The 16,966-nt window shown below is 46.4% G+C and overlaps 1 protein-coding gene across 5 annotated transcripts in view; it reads right to left on the reverse strand.

Annotated features, from left to right (window-relative positions):
* Window positions 1–16,966, reverse strand: part of LOC8030159 — a 66,051-nt gene that overhangs the window by 36,995 nt on the left and 12,090 nt on the right. The window contains exon 1 of one of the 5 annotated variants that reach the window (XM_042289453.1): window positions 2,674–2,905. The exons of the other annotated variants lie outside the window; for them this stretch is intronic. The gene's annotated coding sequence lies outside the window, so the exon portion shown is untranslated. Of the gene's footprint in view, window positions 1–2,673; window positions 2,906–16,966 lie in introns of those variants that run through there. 5 annotated transcript variants of the gene reach the window in all.

Below are 16,966 nucleotides of genomic sequence, written 5' to 3' on the forward strand. Positions count from 1 at the left end.
CAGTAAATTTGACAGGAAAACACAATCTTATAATCATTTGTTCATCAGCACCGTGTCGACGCTAAATCAATGCAACGCCATTTTAATATCAGATCACCGTATGACGCACAATCACATGCCGTGGCCCGAGATCCGTTTTTGAACGGTGAAATCGTGAAAATGGTTAGGCCTAGGAAAGGTCGCATCAGTTTTTATGCCTAGTGCCGCTGACGCGAAAACTGCATTGAGCATCGTAGGGCACTTTTTTGTTGATGAGAAAAACACAGAGGTTCTGTTTTCACGCGCTAGCGTGCTCGGCTATCTAGGCAAGCAATATACATGGTAACTGTCAATCGATCATCATTGTCATATCAACAAATAAGCAGAACAGCCGTCACTGTCTAAATGCATCACATCGTGTGATTGTCGTGCAATTTTTTTTCAAGAACCTCTTCAGCCTTTTTTTAAGCATGAAAACTTGCAGTCAAGATGTGCTAAGGATCCAAAGGTTGGTATAATCTCCCTTGGTTACAGCGATGGTCATTAATACCATAACGTCCCGAGAGATAGCCCACCTAAAATCACGACCAAATCTGGCAAAAATAAGGAGTGGGCTAACTTTCAGTGAGTAATAAAAAAAAGTTGGATAAATGCTATTTTTAAGTTATATGTTCCTGGCAAACTTGTTATCATGGCGAGAAGCTGTGAAGCAAAGTTTGCTTATATCTTGACATAGCTTTAATCACCTAAAAAAAATAAAAAAAATAAAAAGCAAGTTTTGAGCACTGCTCATAGGCCGGGTGAAGTAGTTCCTAGAAGATTTGGATTTTGGAGAAAGAAGTGATGCTTTTTGCATTTGAAACAAATATTTCTTGATAAAATACAGGGTGTCTAAAACAACTAGGCTCGACCTAAAAAGGGCCGTAGAAATCGGCCCCTGCACGTAGCAATCTAAACTTCTCGTCAAAGGTGCATTTCAGAGGTCGGCTTTATGTTGTAAAATTACAGAGCGTAGCTTCCTTTCTTTAAAAAAAAAAGGGGGCCAAAAAGTTGCCAGGGTCAACGGTGGACGGCGACGCAGACGACCGAGCCTTGTGGTGGGGCGCACTTGGCACACGTATTGATAGATGGTGCCGGGAGCAGCGTCGGAATCCGTCGGAAGGTGTAGCCGACAGAAAGCAGACGACATGCAGGCGAAACCCGTCAGCAGCAAAAGCCCCGTCGTTATGCAACCACATTTTTTTTGTTTTACTGCAAGTTTTGCTTTTATTGTCTGCATGTATTTTTAAACCAAAGGTACATACAAAAAGATTGTTCATTTTAGTAGACCACGGTCGTAGCGAGCAGAGTCGATAAGGTAGCGCCATCTATCAATACAAGCGCCAAATGTGCCCCGCCACTTGACTCGGTCGTCTGCGTTGCCGTCTGCCGTTCACCCTGGCAAGTTTTTTAGCCTTATATTTTACAGAAAGGAAGCTACGCTTTGCAATTTTACAAGGAAAAACTGACCTTTGAAATACACCTTTGACGAAAAGTTTAGATCGCAACGTGCAGGCGCTGATTTTTACAGCCCATTTGAGATCGAGCCTGGTTATTACAGACACCCTGTACATGGCTTCCGTTGACGTCACGTCACTATTTTCTTGTGCCTGTATCTTTTGCAGCATACATTTGGCATCGTCGAACCTGTTTTTCTGCACAAGGCTTGCCAAGAAGAACAAATTCGATTTTGCGAGATGTATATGCTGCAGAAGGTAAGGGCTCAGGAGAATGGTATGGAGCAATGGCTGCTACGGTGCCATACGACGTCACATGCAAGGCATGTATATATCTACACTCAATTGCGCCCACATATATAATAACACTCTGCTGAAAAGGGGGAAATTGGTAATGCTCTGTGTGAAGTCAAACTTTTTTTACTACAGTTCTTGAGGTGAAAGCGAATATAGTCGCATTTATGCCGAGGTCATCATTGATCCAAACACTATGATTACTAAAAATAAGCAATTTTTCGGTGTTAAAAAAAAAAAAAGCAAGCAAGCAAATTAAGTTAAAAATCGGGGTGGGTTAATGTTTTTAAACATGGCGGGATTCAAACAGAAGAAGATAACATGACAAAAGGAAAGAGAAACCCAATCGAGAGATATTTCGTGCGGCTTACCGTCGACCAAGTAAGTAAAGTAGTCTAGGCAAGGAGTCATTCAGAGAGCAGAATATTTGCCGACAACTCCCAAAGCGTTCCAAGTAAAACTGGAGCGATCGCTGCAGAGGCACCTCGAGCACACATTCGACAAACACCAAAGCACACTCGGTTTGCCAGATTGTATCGGATCTGATAACGCCCCAGTAACAAAACTCAAAGGCCGATCACACTACGACGACGCAACCAACGAAGTTCGTTTTTGTCATTTGTCCACAACGAAGATGATATTGCCATCTCTCAACAACGCGAAGGCTCCCATGTCATATCATAACAAAGCGCAAAACTGTGACGTTCCATTCCGAACACAATGCGCGCTCCTTGTTGACACACCTCCAAACAAAGGGATGTTGAGTCATGGCACGCCGAGTACGGACCCAAGGCTCACGACAGCTTCGGCATCGCTCTCAAGCTCGGCTACCCCTCACCGCAAATAGAAACGATTCGTTTCTAGGTTGGAAACGAGAAAGAAATGGTGTATTGTTCGGACTTACGTCTCGCACAGATGTTGAAGAAAGTCCGACTCTCGAACAAACGGAGGCAGAACTTCCCATCGAGTAGCTCGTAAAGTTGCTCGGGGACTCCTCCACCGACCGCCGAAACCGCGATCCCCCCGATTCTAGGCGAGAGACAGCTGGCTGTCACGTGATCGTGGTTTTCTCACGTTGCAGCGTGCCCCCGCTAAATTCAGCGAAATACCGATAAAACGGTATAAAGCACTGGAGGTCCCTCGTCTTCGAGTGCTACGTCCTCCCACCTCAGGAGTTAAAAGGAGTGACTCTCCTAAGCTCCAAAGATAACCTGTGACGTCAAAAGAGTTTCCCGGAGTAGCGCACGTGACCTCGCGGGAGATCTCGGAATTAACATTCGAGCGCGACGACCTTTGTCGTCTGCTTCGCTCCTCATTTGGCAAGCGAGCTAGAAGGTCGTGGGCTAGAAATCCCGGGACATCCGTTTGTGCAATAGTAACCAATTTTCGGGACTTTGTGCTTTGTTATCGAAACAATAGGGACGAGAAAAATAAAGAGAAAGGAGCAGGCCGCGATAAATACGAGGTGTGCGAGATAACAAGCGTCTAGCGTTCTAAATGGCGGCCTGTTTTGAGTTGGATCTGTGCCAGACAAAGTCGGCATTCGTTGCTGTCGGTGTCAGGTTTGTTTCCCGCAGACGTCGCAGATTGTGTTTGTTTAATTATTTCTCTCCAGGCTGTGCTCTAATTGCGAATGTACTCGAATATAAGCCGCACCCGAGTGCTAATTAATTTCACGTCTTCAAAACGATCCTACATTTTTATTTTATTTATATTAGCCTACTTCTAACCCTTAAACGTCGATATTGCGCAGGTTACAATAGATGCTTGGGCGAGTTGGGTATTCATCAAGTAGGAAATAGAACAAAATTAAACTCACACTGAAAATGCACGCACACCGGACAAAAGATCACTCACGTTGCGCTACCTTACATCTATTTATTTCGATAATGCATATCCAACTAGCCCACCTTAATATTTTAGTATTGTATTTTCGTCTTCTTTTTTTCTTTTACCCGTATGAAAATTGATTATATCTCGCTTCGTTGTCTTCTGTACCAAAGATATGGCAATGTCTATCACACACATTACCCTCGATTGTCAAGATATAACAACTCTTTTTCAGTAAGCGTAATAGTGCTAGCGTGTATGTTAGTAGTCAGTCTATCACGCTTACTGAAAAATAGTTGTTATATATTGACACTCGAGGGTAATATGTGTGATACAGAAGACCCAGAAAAAATTGCCTCTTGCTACGTCTCTCCGTCCATTTCACGCCTCCCAGAGAAATGCAAATCTTCGTCTACGACACACGTCACATAACCTCTCTTAAATTCCCTTGGTGTTTTTGTTCTGAAAACGGAGCACCAGCCTACCCGAGGACGCAACAACCACTTGTAACGGGAGTACGCGCGGTAGCTTGCAGGCTGGGCCAGGCAGGAAGTGACGTAAGCGTTCCATTTATTTTTGTCCGTGCTCGCTGGGCCGATGCGCTCCACTTATTCACCATCCGTGCTGGGTTACGCTGGAGCGAACCAACTTCCTGGAGCGTGGAGTAATCCGCGGTAGATTTATCAAAGTGAGGAATAAGAGAGAGAGAGAGAGAAAGAACAAGAGAGGAAGGGAGAAGCGTAGAATTAAGGACCCCCCCCCCCCCCCCCCCCTTTTAACATTTCAGAACTCTTACGACGTCCCTGCCTAAAGAGTAAAGATATATTAATTAAAGCAAATACTATCGTGCGAGCTGTCCACAGCTGGATGGATGGAATAATTAATGAAGATATCTCTCCGTGAAATGATGTAACTGCAAAGTAGCAGCTGTTCTAATTTCAATAACAAACACGTAAAAAAGCGAGAAAAAAAAAAAAACGACAACTCCACCTGCCTTTTTTTCTGTCCTATGCTCTGTTTCATACTTGGCGTGCAACGCTGTCAAAGCTACTGGCGCGAGCGTGGGGCTTGATCTCGTTGATCATTTGCACTAGGGAGCCTTCATGTGCCTTCATGCGAAGCGCACATGAAGGCACCTTAATTTGCACGCGTTCTCGCGCAAACAAAACCATAGAAGAAGCCACGCGCTCGCGCCAGTAGCTTTGACAGCGTTGCACGCTAGTATGAAACAGAGTATAGTCTTTCCCTTTCGCGGATTTATTTCACAACAAAAGAACATCTGAGCCCAAAATGAATGCTGGTAATCCGACTGCTTAGAAAATCTGCATTTCAGTCTTATTTTACACACCACCTCCGCACACCAGCGCATCGTATGCAATTCTCGCAACCATGGAGCAAAAAACGCCGTGATAGCCAGACCAAAAAGGATGACATTACTCCGTAAACTGTAAACACACACACGCGCGCACACACACAAACACACACACACACAAAATGCGTGCTTTGTTGACCGAACATGTGGATGGGTTGAGCTACATACTTTATATGTAGGATTCCGCGTTTTCGGAGTTTCTTTCTCTTGAGATTCTGAGGGTGTTTTTCGGGGCTTATTTTTCGCTGAAAATTCGGGATTAATCAGAGTTTATTTTTGTTAGATTTCCAATTCTCTAAATTCGGTGTTTATTTTACTGTGTGCCCAGAGGCGGCACTGCTCACAGCTGTATAAGCAAGCCAAGCGATAATAGTGCCGCGCAATGTACGTATAGAACATAGGGCTGGAACACTATTCAATGGCCCGCTGTGGAGTTCGGCTAGGAAACCTAAACGGAATTTCAATCCGAACACAAAACATAACGCTGTTAAAGCAGCGACCAATGAAACCATACATGAAAGCAAAATCGTCGGACACCGCCATGGGAAAGGGATCAGCTTGTTATGGCCTGTTTTCCTTAGCGAACAAAAAGAAATATCGTGCGCTAATGTAAGAAAAAAAAAAAAAAAGAAAAAAAAAACGCTTTAACTCTTCTCTCTCTCTCCTCTCTCTAACCTTGGCTCCAATTTTCGAACCCGCGCCGCACAGCGCATGCGCCGACTTTCCTCCTCCTCCTCCTCCTCCTTTTCCCACAACAATCCGGCGAGGCAAGGGCCGGTGAAGCCCAGGACCCGAGAAATCAAAGTTTCGGGTAACCCCCGAGGAGAGGAGGCCAGAGAGAGGTGGACGAGGGAAAGGGCAGCAGCGGTCTTCCGGATCTTGACCCCGACCCGAAATCCCCGGGGTCGGCGGGCCCCGACAGAGACGACTTGCGCAAGAATAAAAAGAAAGGAAGAACGAAAGGGACGGACGAAGGGGGAAAGAGTGAGACAGGGGAAGGAAAAGTTAAGCGCGAACTTATTTATAAACGCATAGGTACTATACGACAAAGGGCTGGTGGGGGCCGATTCCGCGTGTTTATAGTACGTATAGGAACTTCGGGGATATCCCCCCGTCTCGAACTAGACTGTGGGAGGAGAACTCCGGGACCCAGTTCTGTTTTTAGTGCTACGTGGGCTGCTCCCCGCACTTTTCTTCGAAACGGCACGCACATATGTGAGACTCCAGGAGCTAAGTGATCGAGGCAGGCAGGCAGATATCGCTCGTTGTGAACCTTGCTGGAATAAAGGCTTGTTAGACCCGCAACTTGAATGCCAGGATGACTTCCAACAAATCACGAAGGAAGAACTTGAAAAGTAACCTCGAAGCTTAAGAAGGTAGCCGACGCTCCACTAGGGGATTTAGCTTCTTCAGTGCTAAGTCTCTCCGCCAAACGCCTAAGGTCCAAGCTCAACTTTGCTAAGCCAGCAATCAGCTAATTGCACCCCTGAAAAAGAAAAAAGCTTCTGCTTGTTTCTCATCATGATTGAGTCACAAGAGGCTTCAGGAATCATCAATTTGTTTTCCAGCGGAGACATACACCATGGGGTGATTACTAAAATAGATGGATATAATATAAGGTACGAAACGGGTGTGTGCTCTAATCGTCAGCAAAACATTAAAAGCAGGAAAAAAAATTTAGGTGCAGATAGAAAAACACAACACATGAAAAACAGATACGATGCACATAGGAAGATATGCTGATGCGACGTTTCTGCCACAAACGCTTTTTCCAAGATACGACAAGAACTAAAACGTCTCATTCGCCCGTGTCAAATTCTCGACGAGCTCTGCACGATTCGTTTCGCCCCGTACGTTACGGTTTCAACTCTTATAGGACAGGGGACGTCCTAGTGACCACTGCTTACGGTCGCCGTGTAAAGAAATGAAGTAACACGGACCTCTGTCGTTGAAGAGGAAGCAGGCCGACGACGTCTGCTGCTCTCCCAACGGAATCGTGTCCCACGTTGGCGATGCACTCTGTGTCCTGTTGGCGCCGCAGAGCCACTCAGGAATGCTCGAAGTCGGAATCCCGGTCTTGCCGGACACATCTACTGCTGCGGCACAGCTGGGGCACGGAGGTCCGTAGAAGGCCGAGAACTCGAGACCGCAGACGGACACTTGGACGCCGAGGGTCGACGACGTCCAAGAACACGGGGCCATTGGAGCCCGTTCAGATCAAAGACGTGCCTTGGTCAGGCCATCGCTGACAGCTGGTATCAAGGGTAGTTGTGTTGCTGCGTCGTGTCCAAGGTCGGCGTCTCCCGAAGCCCTTGCAGAAACATGGCTGACGCATTTGTCTCTGTCATCTGCAGTTCTACGACATCAGATCGGCTACGCAAACGGTATCTTTCTCGTGTTCGGAGTTCAACAAGAACCCTGATGAACCACCACTGGTCTTTAGGAACTCGCTCCAGAAGAGAAGCTGATATCCTCAAGCTGCGCAGCACAGTGAAGTTCTTGACACGACAGGTCAGAGTTTGGTGCTAAGATAGAACTCGTTCGTCCAATAAGCAGTGTGCGAGCCCACTTCACACTCTTGAAGTACGGAGATTTTTTTTTTTTTTTATAAAGCAAAGAATAAAGCAAATCTGCGGACGTAAACGTCCTAGTGCCACTGATGTTGATGCAGCGCTTCAGATGTCTAGTGGAAACGTGATGGCGGTCCTATTCTATATCTGCGGAGTTTTAACTAGTGTTGCCGAAATTTTTCGAAGGTGCATTCAGATATATCATGTGAGGAACTTCCAACATCGATTTGGGAGACCATAAGTTCGCACTGCGGTCGTGAACATATCGTTCTGCTCTCACACATCAAATATCAACATCAAGGATACTTCAGCTTAACTGCCTTTTGCCCTTAAATATATATCATGAAGAATATCTTGACTTTGAGAGCGATTTTCTCTTCAGCTCGCTATCAGGAGTTTCATGTTGCAGATCTTAAAATTTCCGCATTGTTAAAGGCGCGAAGATGTTATGAATAACCTTCAGATATCGATACCTTGAGAGGTGTCCGGGTATTCAACAGACATTCAGTTCATAGGGTTCTTCTCGGAGGTTTCTTAACTTGCACGAAATAAGCAACACGAACTTTCCTTTCTTTCCCTTTTCGCTGCACCGTGCACTCTGATGAAAGCATCCGATCGATCACTGCATTTGTCCATGATTTTCATTCTGTGCCTTTGCAAGTTCCGGAGGTGTGGGTACACAAATGCTTGCAGTGTCAATCCAATCTTTACATCAGTTGGCTCAAAGTGACACGGCGCTCCAGCCAATCATAGAATCTCCGATGGCATGCCCTCGTTTGGAACATCCAAAGGTCGAAACGCATGTCTGACCTTGAGACACTGGAGTCGCACGATACCCAATAAAGGCTCCAAAGCAGTGCAGACTCCACTAACGGTCCAGACAGTACAGAGGTGTCATTAAGGTCTTAGCTCAACATCGACATAGCCTCTGCCTGGAGACATTTGCTGACGTCATCATATGCTCCTCTTCAGACGCGGCGGCTCTGTCTCTGACGGTTGAATATCCGAAAATTCGCGCACACCTCATCGCTGGGACATGAGGAATTGCAGTGGCGACTTCAGGGACGGCTTCAAAGTCTGCGTTTAAGGTCACCGAAGCTTCAGACGCACTGCGATCGCGCCTTTCGCCTGTGACCTTTTCTCGCTCAAAACCGTACATGTGGAATTTCACAGAAGCGTCAAAGGCCGAGTCACTCACCATCTCATCTCCTGTACCAGACGAATGCTATAGGTTTCTACGCAGGGCGAAGCGCGGCTGTCCCCGGGAGCGAACTGCCATCATCATCAACACCCTCACCTTTCCACGGCCAACAATTTGTTGGCTAAACAAAGGTAACCTTGTAGGGGTGACGCCCGCATTCCGGTCGCGCTGCGTCGTCACTTTCTCTGCATCGTTGTATTGGCAGACTCCTGGAAGACTGGAAGACCGGGTTCTCACCCTTTGTTTGACCTCGTGCTGTCCAGGGCACTTCGTTCGCGGAAAACAGAAAAGAAGCGCCTCATCGCGCAGTGGCGGTTTGTTGTCGGGAGGGTACGAGGGCCTCGCGCTGCATCACGGGAGAAGGGACGGTCACGTGATTCATCCCCGACCGTATCGATCGGATGCTCCCTTTTGGGGTTTTGCGTCGTTTGCTGATCACGTGCGCGAAATGAGGAGGAGGAGGAGGTGCGGCTGAATGGACCTCTCAAAAACCACTACGCATTCCTTTTTCTTTTTGTTAAAAGATTTGAGTGCGGTTTGCTCGATTATCCCTGTTTCTAGCACATCTCTGCCTTCTAGGGATTCGTGTTTTTCTTCCGATCCAGAGAAGTGCCATTAGTACTGTTTACGCATGAAGTACGTGCGTGTGTGAGTATAATGAGCATCATTTTGTGTGCGTGCGTGTATTTTTGTGCTGACATTTACACATCATCTCCAAGCGTTCACTTTGCCCAAATTCCTTGAAAGGCTCATCTGAAATATGAGTCAGCAATAATGTCATTCAACCGCGGAGGTGATGAAACACTGATGTTACGTTTAATGTCAGATTGCTCCGATTTTCTGCCTACTTGGGGGACATTTAATGTCAGGTTACTCCGATTCCCTGCCTACTTGGGGGAAGGGGGGGAGGGGAGTTATTGTAAGTTTGCTTGAGCCATCAGCCGACAGTCACGGCGCCATATTTGCGTCATCGGTAAAAGAAACAAGAGAGCGAGTAGCAAACTAAATCAATTGCAGAAGATAAAAAAAAGTAATTCAGTTAATGGCGCGAATAAGCCGTTTTTACTGCCCTGTTTTTTTTTTTTTTAATTGCTTTACATAGGACATGTACCGGCGTATCTCATTCACTGTGAGCGAGCACAAAAGCAAAGCCCTTGAAAACGTAAAAGTAACGCTATTCCCCCTCTCCCCTCCTCTCTCTCCCCGGATGCACGACGCCAGTTTTGAGCGAAGGTGCCGGTCAATGATGTCGATGACGACATCTCGTGCGCTCAGGTGACGCCGTGATTGGCCGGCGGGCTTCCCTCTCCTCGCAGCCTCTCCCTATCCGCCATTTTTGAGCGAAGGCGCCGGCGAGGATGAACATTTTGAACAAATGGCTTTACTTTTATGCAGTGTTGACGATAACGATGCTACTTATAATGATGTTACTTTTTTCGGTAACGTATACTCGTTTACATTTTCAGGATAGCAATGTAGAACGCACTTACGTTTAGTTAATTCGAGTAACCGGTAACGTAGTTACGTTACTCGTTACATCTTCTTCCCAAAAGTTAGAAAAATCACGTCAATTTTGTTGGTGTTTGGGGCGCGCATGTCACATGAATTCTTAATCGAACTCATCCCAAGTACCTTCAAAGTTTTGCCTCTCCTTTCTCACGCAGACACCATAGCTCCCACTTTTTGAAATATGGCGGTAACGTAAAAATAGTTAAACGTTTTATTCAAAGGTAAAACTCAACGCGAAATAAACGCGCATTACGTTTTATCTGTAACGGTAATCCGTTCCTTTTATTTTGAAGTAACGTGACGGGTAACGTATTCCGTTCCTTTTTTCTGTGAGGTTTATAACAGTGCTTCTGTTTATACAGGGACTTTACTCCGGACTCCTGAAACGGGCGACAACAGAAGCTATAATACAGTCGGGCAGCTACTTGTGACTGGCCGCAGGGAAAGAACACTTACGTTTAAAAAAGCTCGTCCAATCGTAAAAAAAAAAAAAAAAAAAAAAATGCAGCAAAGTAGCGCTGGTCAAAGGAGTTACGGATTCCGTAGCACAGGCTCTTGAGAAGAGCTAAAGCGCCTGTTGACACGTACACATCGGGCGACATTCGTGTGACCCAGGAAGCGATCAGGGTAGATTAGCCAGACAAACGAAGCGGCATGCAGAAAGTCCAAGGCTCCCCCATGCTCCGTTATCTTCGAATGACAATAAGCGGGACCGTGGATCCCTTCGGGTTGATAACAAAGAACTCATTACGATTGCAGATCCGTTGCCGCACTATTTGACATTGGACTCAGTCGGTTCGACACAAGCAACAGCCGAAAATAGTATACGAACGCCATGAAGTGACGCGATGCGTCCTACATTTGCTTCAACGTGCACGTTCACAGAATATACATGCAAGAGACTGAGGGGGAGGAAAAGATCAAAGCGTGGCGGTGATGTCAGAGAGCCGAGCTCCAATTGGAAGGATTAGTGGGAACACGGAAAGGCTATAGCTGCCTTCGTCTCTACACCCTGTCTTCCTCCACTCACAGCAAACGAGAGCGGTTTCAACGTTCCGTGTGTGTTCGAACGTTAGACCCTGTACTCTGTTTAAGGTTAAGGGGTACATCATAAGGGGTTATGATGTACCGCAGGAAAGGCTACAAGCGCAAGCCCCTTGCTCTGGGGCAGATCTCGGCGGCACAAGCTCTCGTGCTTTAAGAGCAGCTCCCAACGCTATGAGCTCGCGCTTCTAGCCTTGTCTGCGGTACAACATAAGGTGAAACATCCAGGGAAGGGGCGGGGGGAGAGGCATGCCCCCCCCCCCCCCCCCCCGAAATTTTCCATTTTACTGGGGCCTCCTCACCCCCCTACTCCTCATAAAGCATTTTGCCATAGGCGGGCGCCCCCCCCCCCCCCCCCCCCCCCCTCCCCCCTCCCCGAAACAAAATCCTAGTACGTGCGTGCCCCAGGCGAGGAGCAGACAACACTCTCCTACGCTCATGATCTCCTCCTCTCCTTCAATTGCTCCATACCAAAGCGCGACACTGCGAAAACAATGCCGAGTGGCTATCACGGCGCAATCAGTTGACCTGACACATGTTCAATATTGCGAACGCTGCACGAAGTGATATTAGTTAACCCTAACCCTGCTTTTCTTTTTTTTTTTTTTTTTAATTTTCTGCAAGCATTCTTTTAGAAACAAAAGTAACTTGTAATGTTCTATTACCGTATATGCAATTTCTCAAAAACTCTTTCAAAAAGTCAATTCACCAGTTATTGCAATACCGACGCCGTCCCCTTACACATACCGCACCTTCTGTGTGAGCAGTGCAATACGTTTTTGCAACTGACTTTAATGGTAGCTTGCGGAACAAGGGGGCTATGTTGCACGTTTTGGACTCCCAGGAGACTAGGGAGAAGGAAGTGACGTCAACAACGCTCTTTGGATGTTGATTGGTGGAGTCGCTGATGACACGTTGCATGGTGCTGCTAAGATACGTTCATTCACACCTACGTCACTTCCTTCTTCCTAGTCTCCTGGGAGTCCAAAACGTGCAACATAGCCCCCCAGGGGTATACGGTCGTCCACAATAAAGAGTTATTCAACTTTCCGACAAAGGGAGCTGTCGGAATAACTGTTAAATACTGCTCATAAAAAAAAAAAAAAAAAAAGCGTCATTGCAGTGGTCGTTTTTAACCAAACACATAATCTCGAACTCTGAGCCATGGTTCAGAGTTCAGAAATAGTGTATTTTGGTCTCTCGGAGATTGTAGACCGTTCCAATAAATGCCTTCCGCGCGCTGCCATCTTCGTCATGCGCAGAAACTCTTCTGCCAAATATCAAACACCGCGCATGCGTCCACGGTCCAGTGAATAGGCATTTTGCGCCCATGGGCGACAAGCGCTGAAAGGTGTATAATAGCTGCCTGCTTGGTGCGCGCATTGGTGGTTATAGCAGACCTCATTCCGACAAGGGTTCATCTGGCTCATTTTGCAAAACACGATGGAATTTGTATTTAACCGGTGATAATCACTACGAAATCGAAAGCACCTTCCATCAGAATCACTGCGCAGCTTTATATAGCATGCATATATGGTTGTTGCAAGAGTGAACAACGGCCTTGTAATTTATATAGATAGGTGTTGCTTTACATGGTTTGCACGCGATGTCATCGTATCATGCTGGTAATATATTACTTCTTTTTGCAAAAAAAAAAAAAAAATAAATAAATAAAAAAAAATTGACGGGTGCGAAACGCACGCAGCAAAAGATGCGCCATCAATAGCAAAGACCACCACACTGGCCGCCGGCGTGACGCCAGTGGAAGTCATATCGCGACTCCAGCAAAACGGACGCCACCAAGCGGGAAAACCGGGAACCAGCCGGTCCAGGTAGCTCCGCGCTCCTCCGCGTCTCTGGTGGCTTTCGCGGACACGTGTTGTCGGCGCGGTGGTGAACAATGTAATTTAACGAAGGTCCGGGAATTTCTTAAGTTTGCCTGAGTCTTCATTAGTGTGGCGAAACCTCAGTAGATTGTTTCCTTCCATCACGTATTTTCAATTTCTTGGATGGGGAGGAATCGCGGAAAAAACGTTTTGATTTCTTGTCTGTCTCGAATCACATTCAAAATCACGACTACTTGGTAACTGATAAGGGGTTTCTTTATGAGGATGTAGAACAGGTGGAGGACGACAGACGAGGCATTTCACTGGAGGGAACACCAATGCTGCAGTCAAGTGAATGGGAAGGTTCGATAGCTGCTTTTCTTGAGTTTGGTTGTGTTCGATTAGCTTCAAGTTTGAGCCGCTAACGCCGGTCGGTGCGTTGGCTATTCATCTTGGCTGCTTTTCGCCGAAAAAGCCTCCGGACCACTCTGAAGGAGTTGGGCTGATTTTGCAATTACTTGATTTAGGAAAACCTGCTCGCTGCAAATGATGAATGAGGAAAATTATCTGTTTTCAAAAGGTGGGGGACGCGTCTCGCAACGCTAGAAGCATTCATGGCATTATGATCTATCGCGCTTCTAATATTTATATTATACCTCCGTCGAATTAAGCCAGCAGCAATATACGTCTACATTGCTCAGGTTGACCGACTACAAAAATACTCATTTTTTCTGTTCAGGATTCGAAGTCAAGCTCAATGCAGAGAGGTTCTGCGTGAATCTCCAATCAAGACTCTCTTCAGTTTGTCCGCATTCGTCTCCGTGCTACCGGCTAGAACCACTTGGTTAAGTTTAACCTAGTATCTCTTTGTCTGTCAAATATATTTTTATTCAGCAGTTCACCTAATAGCTAGTTAACTAAGCTCATATTTCAAACCGAAGAATATACTAATTTCGCTTTAGTGGGACATACTACGTAATATAATACATAACCCGCTCGTCCAAATGACTTCTCGATTGCTACTAAAACCTGAATTGAAATACGAGTATCAGCTGCTTATTGGGGTGCTGGCGGGTTAACATGCTCCTTGGCTCAAGAAGCGCTTGCTTAATTTTCGTAATTTTCCTGCAGCCGGTGTTGTTGACCGAGCATACGACTGAAGCTGTTTCTTAAACGCGGATACGCACAAAAGGTCGATTTCGCGGACAGATAAGTCGCATGGTCGAGGCATGCGAGTTGGCTGAAAATTACTGTCGGTGGGAAAATTCTGCATTCATTGCCGCTTTCCTTAGATGATCAAAACTGGTTAGTATATTACCGTCTCTCCAGAGCCCATAGTTTCGGTTTCGAACAAAATCTCCGAAAGGAAAGTTTGGCATGAAAAGAACAAAAACACAGTTGGAAAACAAAGCTATGCTCTGCCAGTTTATCTGCACCGGCTACACTTAACCGCCTCAGTTCAAATACCTATAAAATTGGGCATTAAACAAAAGAAAATCTGTTAAATTGAACGCGCCACCTGTTCAGGCGGCCCGGCCGAGCCGACGCGACCTGGACTCAGCCGCCATGTTTGTTTGGTGGTGGCGCCCCCTATAGGTCGCTGGAGTCGCGACGGCCATACAAAAAAAAGACCTTTGCTTGTGAATGGGGCCAGCTGAACATGGAAAACACACAGAGAAAAAATATAACATTCGCACCGCTGGACTAGCAACATTTAATGATTCCTCTTTTTCCTTTTCTGCTAATCCTTGATTCCGGTTTCCTTTTTCTTTACACTTAGATTTTTTAATTGTTTACACTTGATTTACGTTTTCTTTTTCTTTACGCTTAATTCGGAATTTCTCTTCCTTAAACGCATTGTCCTTTCTGCCTTCGGAATGTTCTCATCCCTTTTCTTCTGTCTCCCTTAAACGGTCTTCCTCTTCTTCTACTTTTGCCTGGTCCTCATGTCACTCCGCAGGAAAATCTTCTCGGAGTTGTGTAGTGCGACGGAAGGGGCACTAACACAGTCCACGCCTTTTTCTTCGATGGCTAGGGCTTCCAGGAGTTCACGGGCGAGTTGATTTTTATGTCGCCCCACGATGCTTACGTTGCACAAGGTTGCCCCGCATTGGCATGCGCGACAATGGGCTGCAAGGTGTCCCGCTGCTGTCACGTTTCGTAGAGATGTGGCATGTTCTCTGGTTCTATCGTTGATACAGCGCCCTGTCTGCCCAATATAACACCTTCCACATGTTAATGGAATGTTATAAATGACCTCTTTTTGACATTGGGCGTACTTTGTTTTGTGTGCGATGTTACATTCCTCTTGGTGCCTACGTTGGTCTTCGTTTACCCTGCCGCACATTGAATACCCTTTGTTTGGCGCGGAGCTTATCACTTGGACCCCTTGCCGGCCTGCGATCTTTTTTAGTCGGTGAGTGATGCCATGGAGATATGGTGCTACCACTATGGGACTTGCATTCTTTTTCTTTGTTGTTTGCTCGGTGCCTTCCTGTCCGCGCTTCAACTTCTGGGAGATCCTTTCACATATTGATACCAGTAGCGTTTCCGGATACCCAGCATCAAGTAGCCTGGATATCTGAGTGTCGAAACTCTTCTGGATCTGGTGTTCGCAAGACTTCTTTAAGGCAGATGTTAGTGCCGTGGTGGCGACCCCACGTTTCACGTTCTTTGAGTGTCCGGATTCGAATGGAAGGAACGCTTTGCAGGATCGAGCTTGGTATCGCCAGCAGACGTGGTCTTCTTTAAAGTCTAAGGCTAGATCGAGGAATCTGATAGATTTGTTTACGGGTAGTTCATGAGTGAACTCAAGTCCTGAGCAGCTCTGTTCAAAGCACCTCATGACATGCTCGCGGCAACCGTTGTTTTGTTCTTCTACCTCCGTGTTACAAAGTATTAAAAAATCATCAACGTAGCGGAAGATGACTTCAACCCGGGGATCTTTCATGCTTCGTTGGATAGCAAGTCCACATGATGCGAGAAACACATCGCTGAGGTAGGGAGCCACGCGAGACCCGATGCAAACGCCCCTTTTCTGCACATACTGCTGATTTTGATAGGACACCACCGTCGCCTTCAGGTAAGTACTAAGCAATTCCAAAAAGCTGTCGAGTGACATGCCAACCGCACTTTGGAATGATGCGAGACCTTGCTGTTGGCAGACAGGGCAGACAGGGCGCTGTATCAACGATAGAACCAGAGAACATGCCACATCTCTACGAAACGTGACAGCAGCGGGACACCTTGCAGCCCATTGTCGCGCATGCCAATGCGGGGCAACCTTGTGCAACGTAAGCATCGTGGGGCGACATAAAAATCAACTCGCCCGTGAACTCCTGGAAGCCCTAGCCATTGAAGAAAAAGGCGTGGACTGTGTTAGTGCCCCTTCCGTCGCACTACACAACTCCGAGAAGATTTTCCTGCGGAGTGACATGAGGACCAGGCAAAAGTAGAAGAAGAGGAAGACCGTTTAAGGGAGACAGAAGAAAAGGGATGAGAACATTCCGAAGGCAGAAAGGACAATGCGTTTAAGGAAGAGAAATTCCGAATTAAGCGTAAAGAAAAAGAAAACGTAAATCAAGTGTAAACAATTAAAAAATCTAAGTGTAAAGAAAAAGGAAACCGGAATCAAGGATTAGCAGAAAAGGAAAAAGAGGAATCATTAAATGTTGCTAGTCCAGCGGTGCGAATGTTATATTTTTTCTCCGTGTGTTTTCCATGTTCAGCTGGCCCCATTCACAAGCAATGAACCAACATGCTCAGCTTCAGCCAATAACAAAAAAAGACCGTCCGCAGATTCTGTCTGGGACGTGTTTCCTCCTTGTCTATGTCACATTGGTCAT

Source organism: Ixodes scapularis, unplaced genomic scaffold (assembly GCF_016920785.2).
Source record: "Ixodes scapularis isolate PalLabHiFi unplaced genomic scaffold, ASM1692078v2 PGA_scaffold12__126_contigs__length_90152505, whole genome shotgun sequence".
Taxonomy (NCBI): domain Eukaryota; kingdom Metazoa; phylum Arthropoda; class Arachnida; order Ixodida; family Ixodidae; genus Ixodes; species Ixodes scapularis.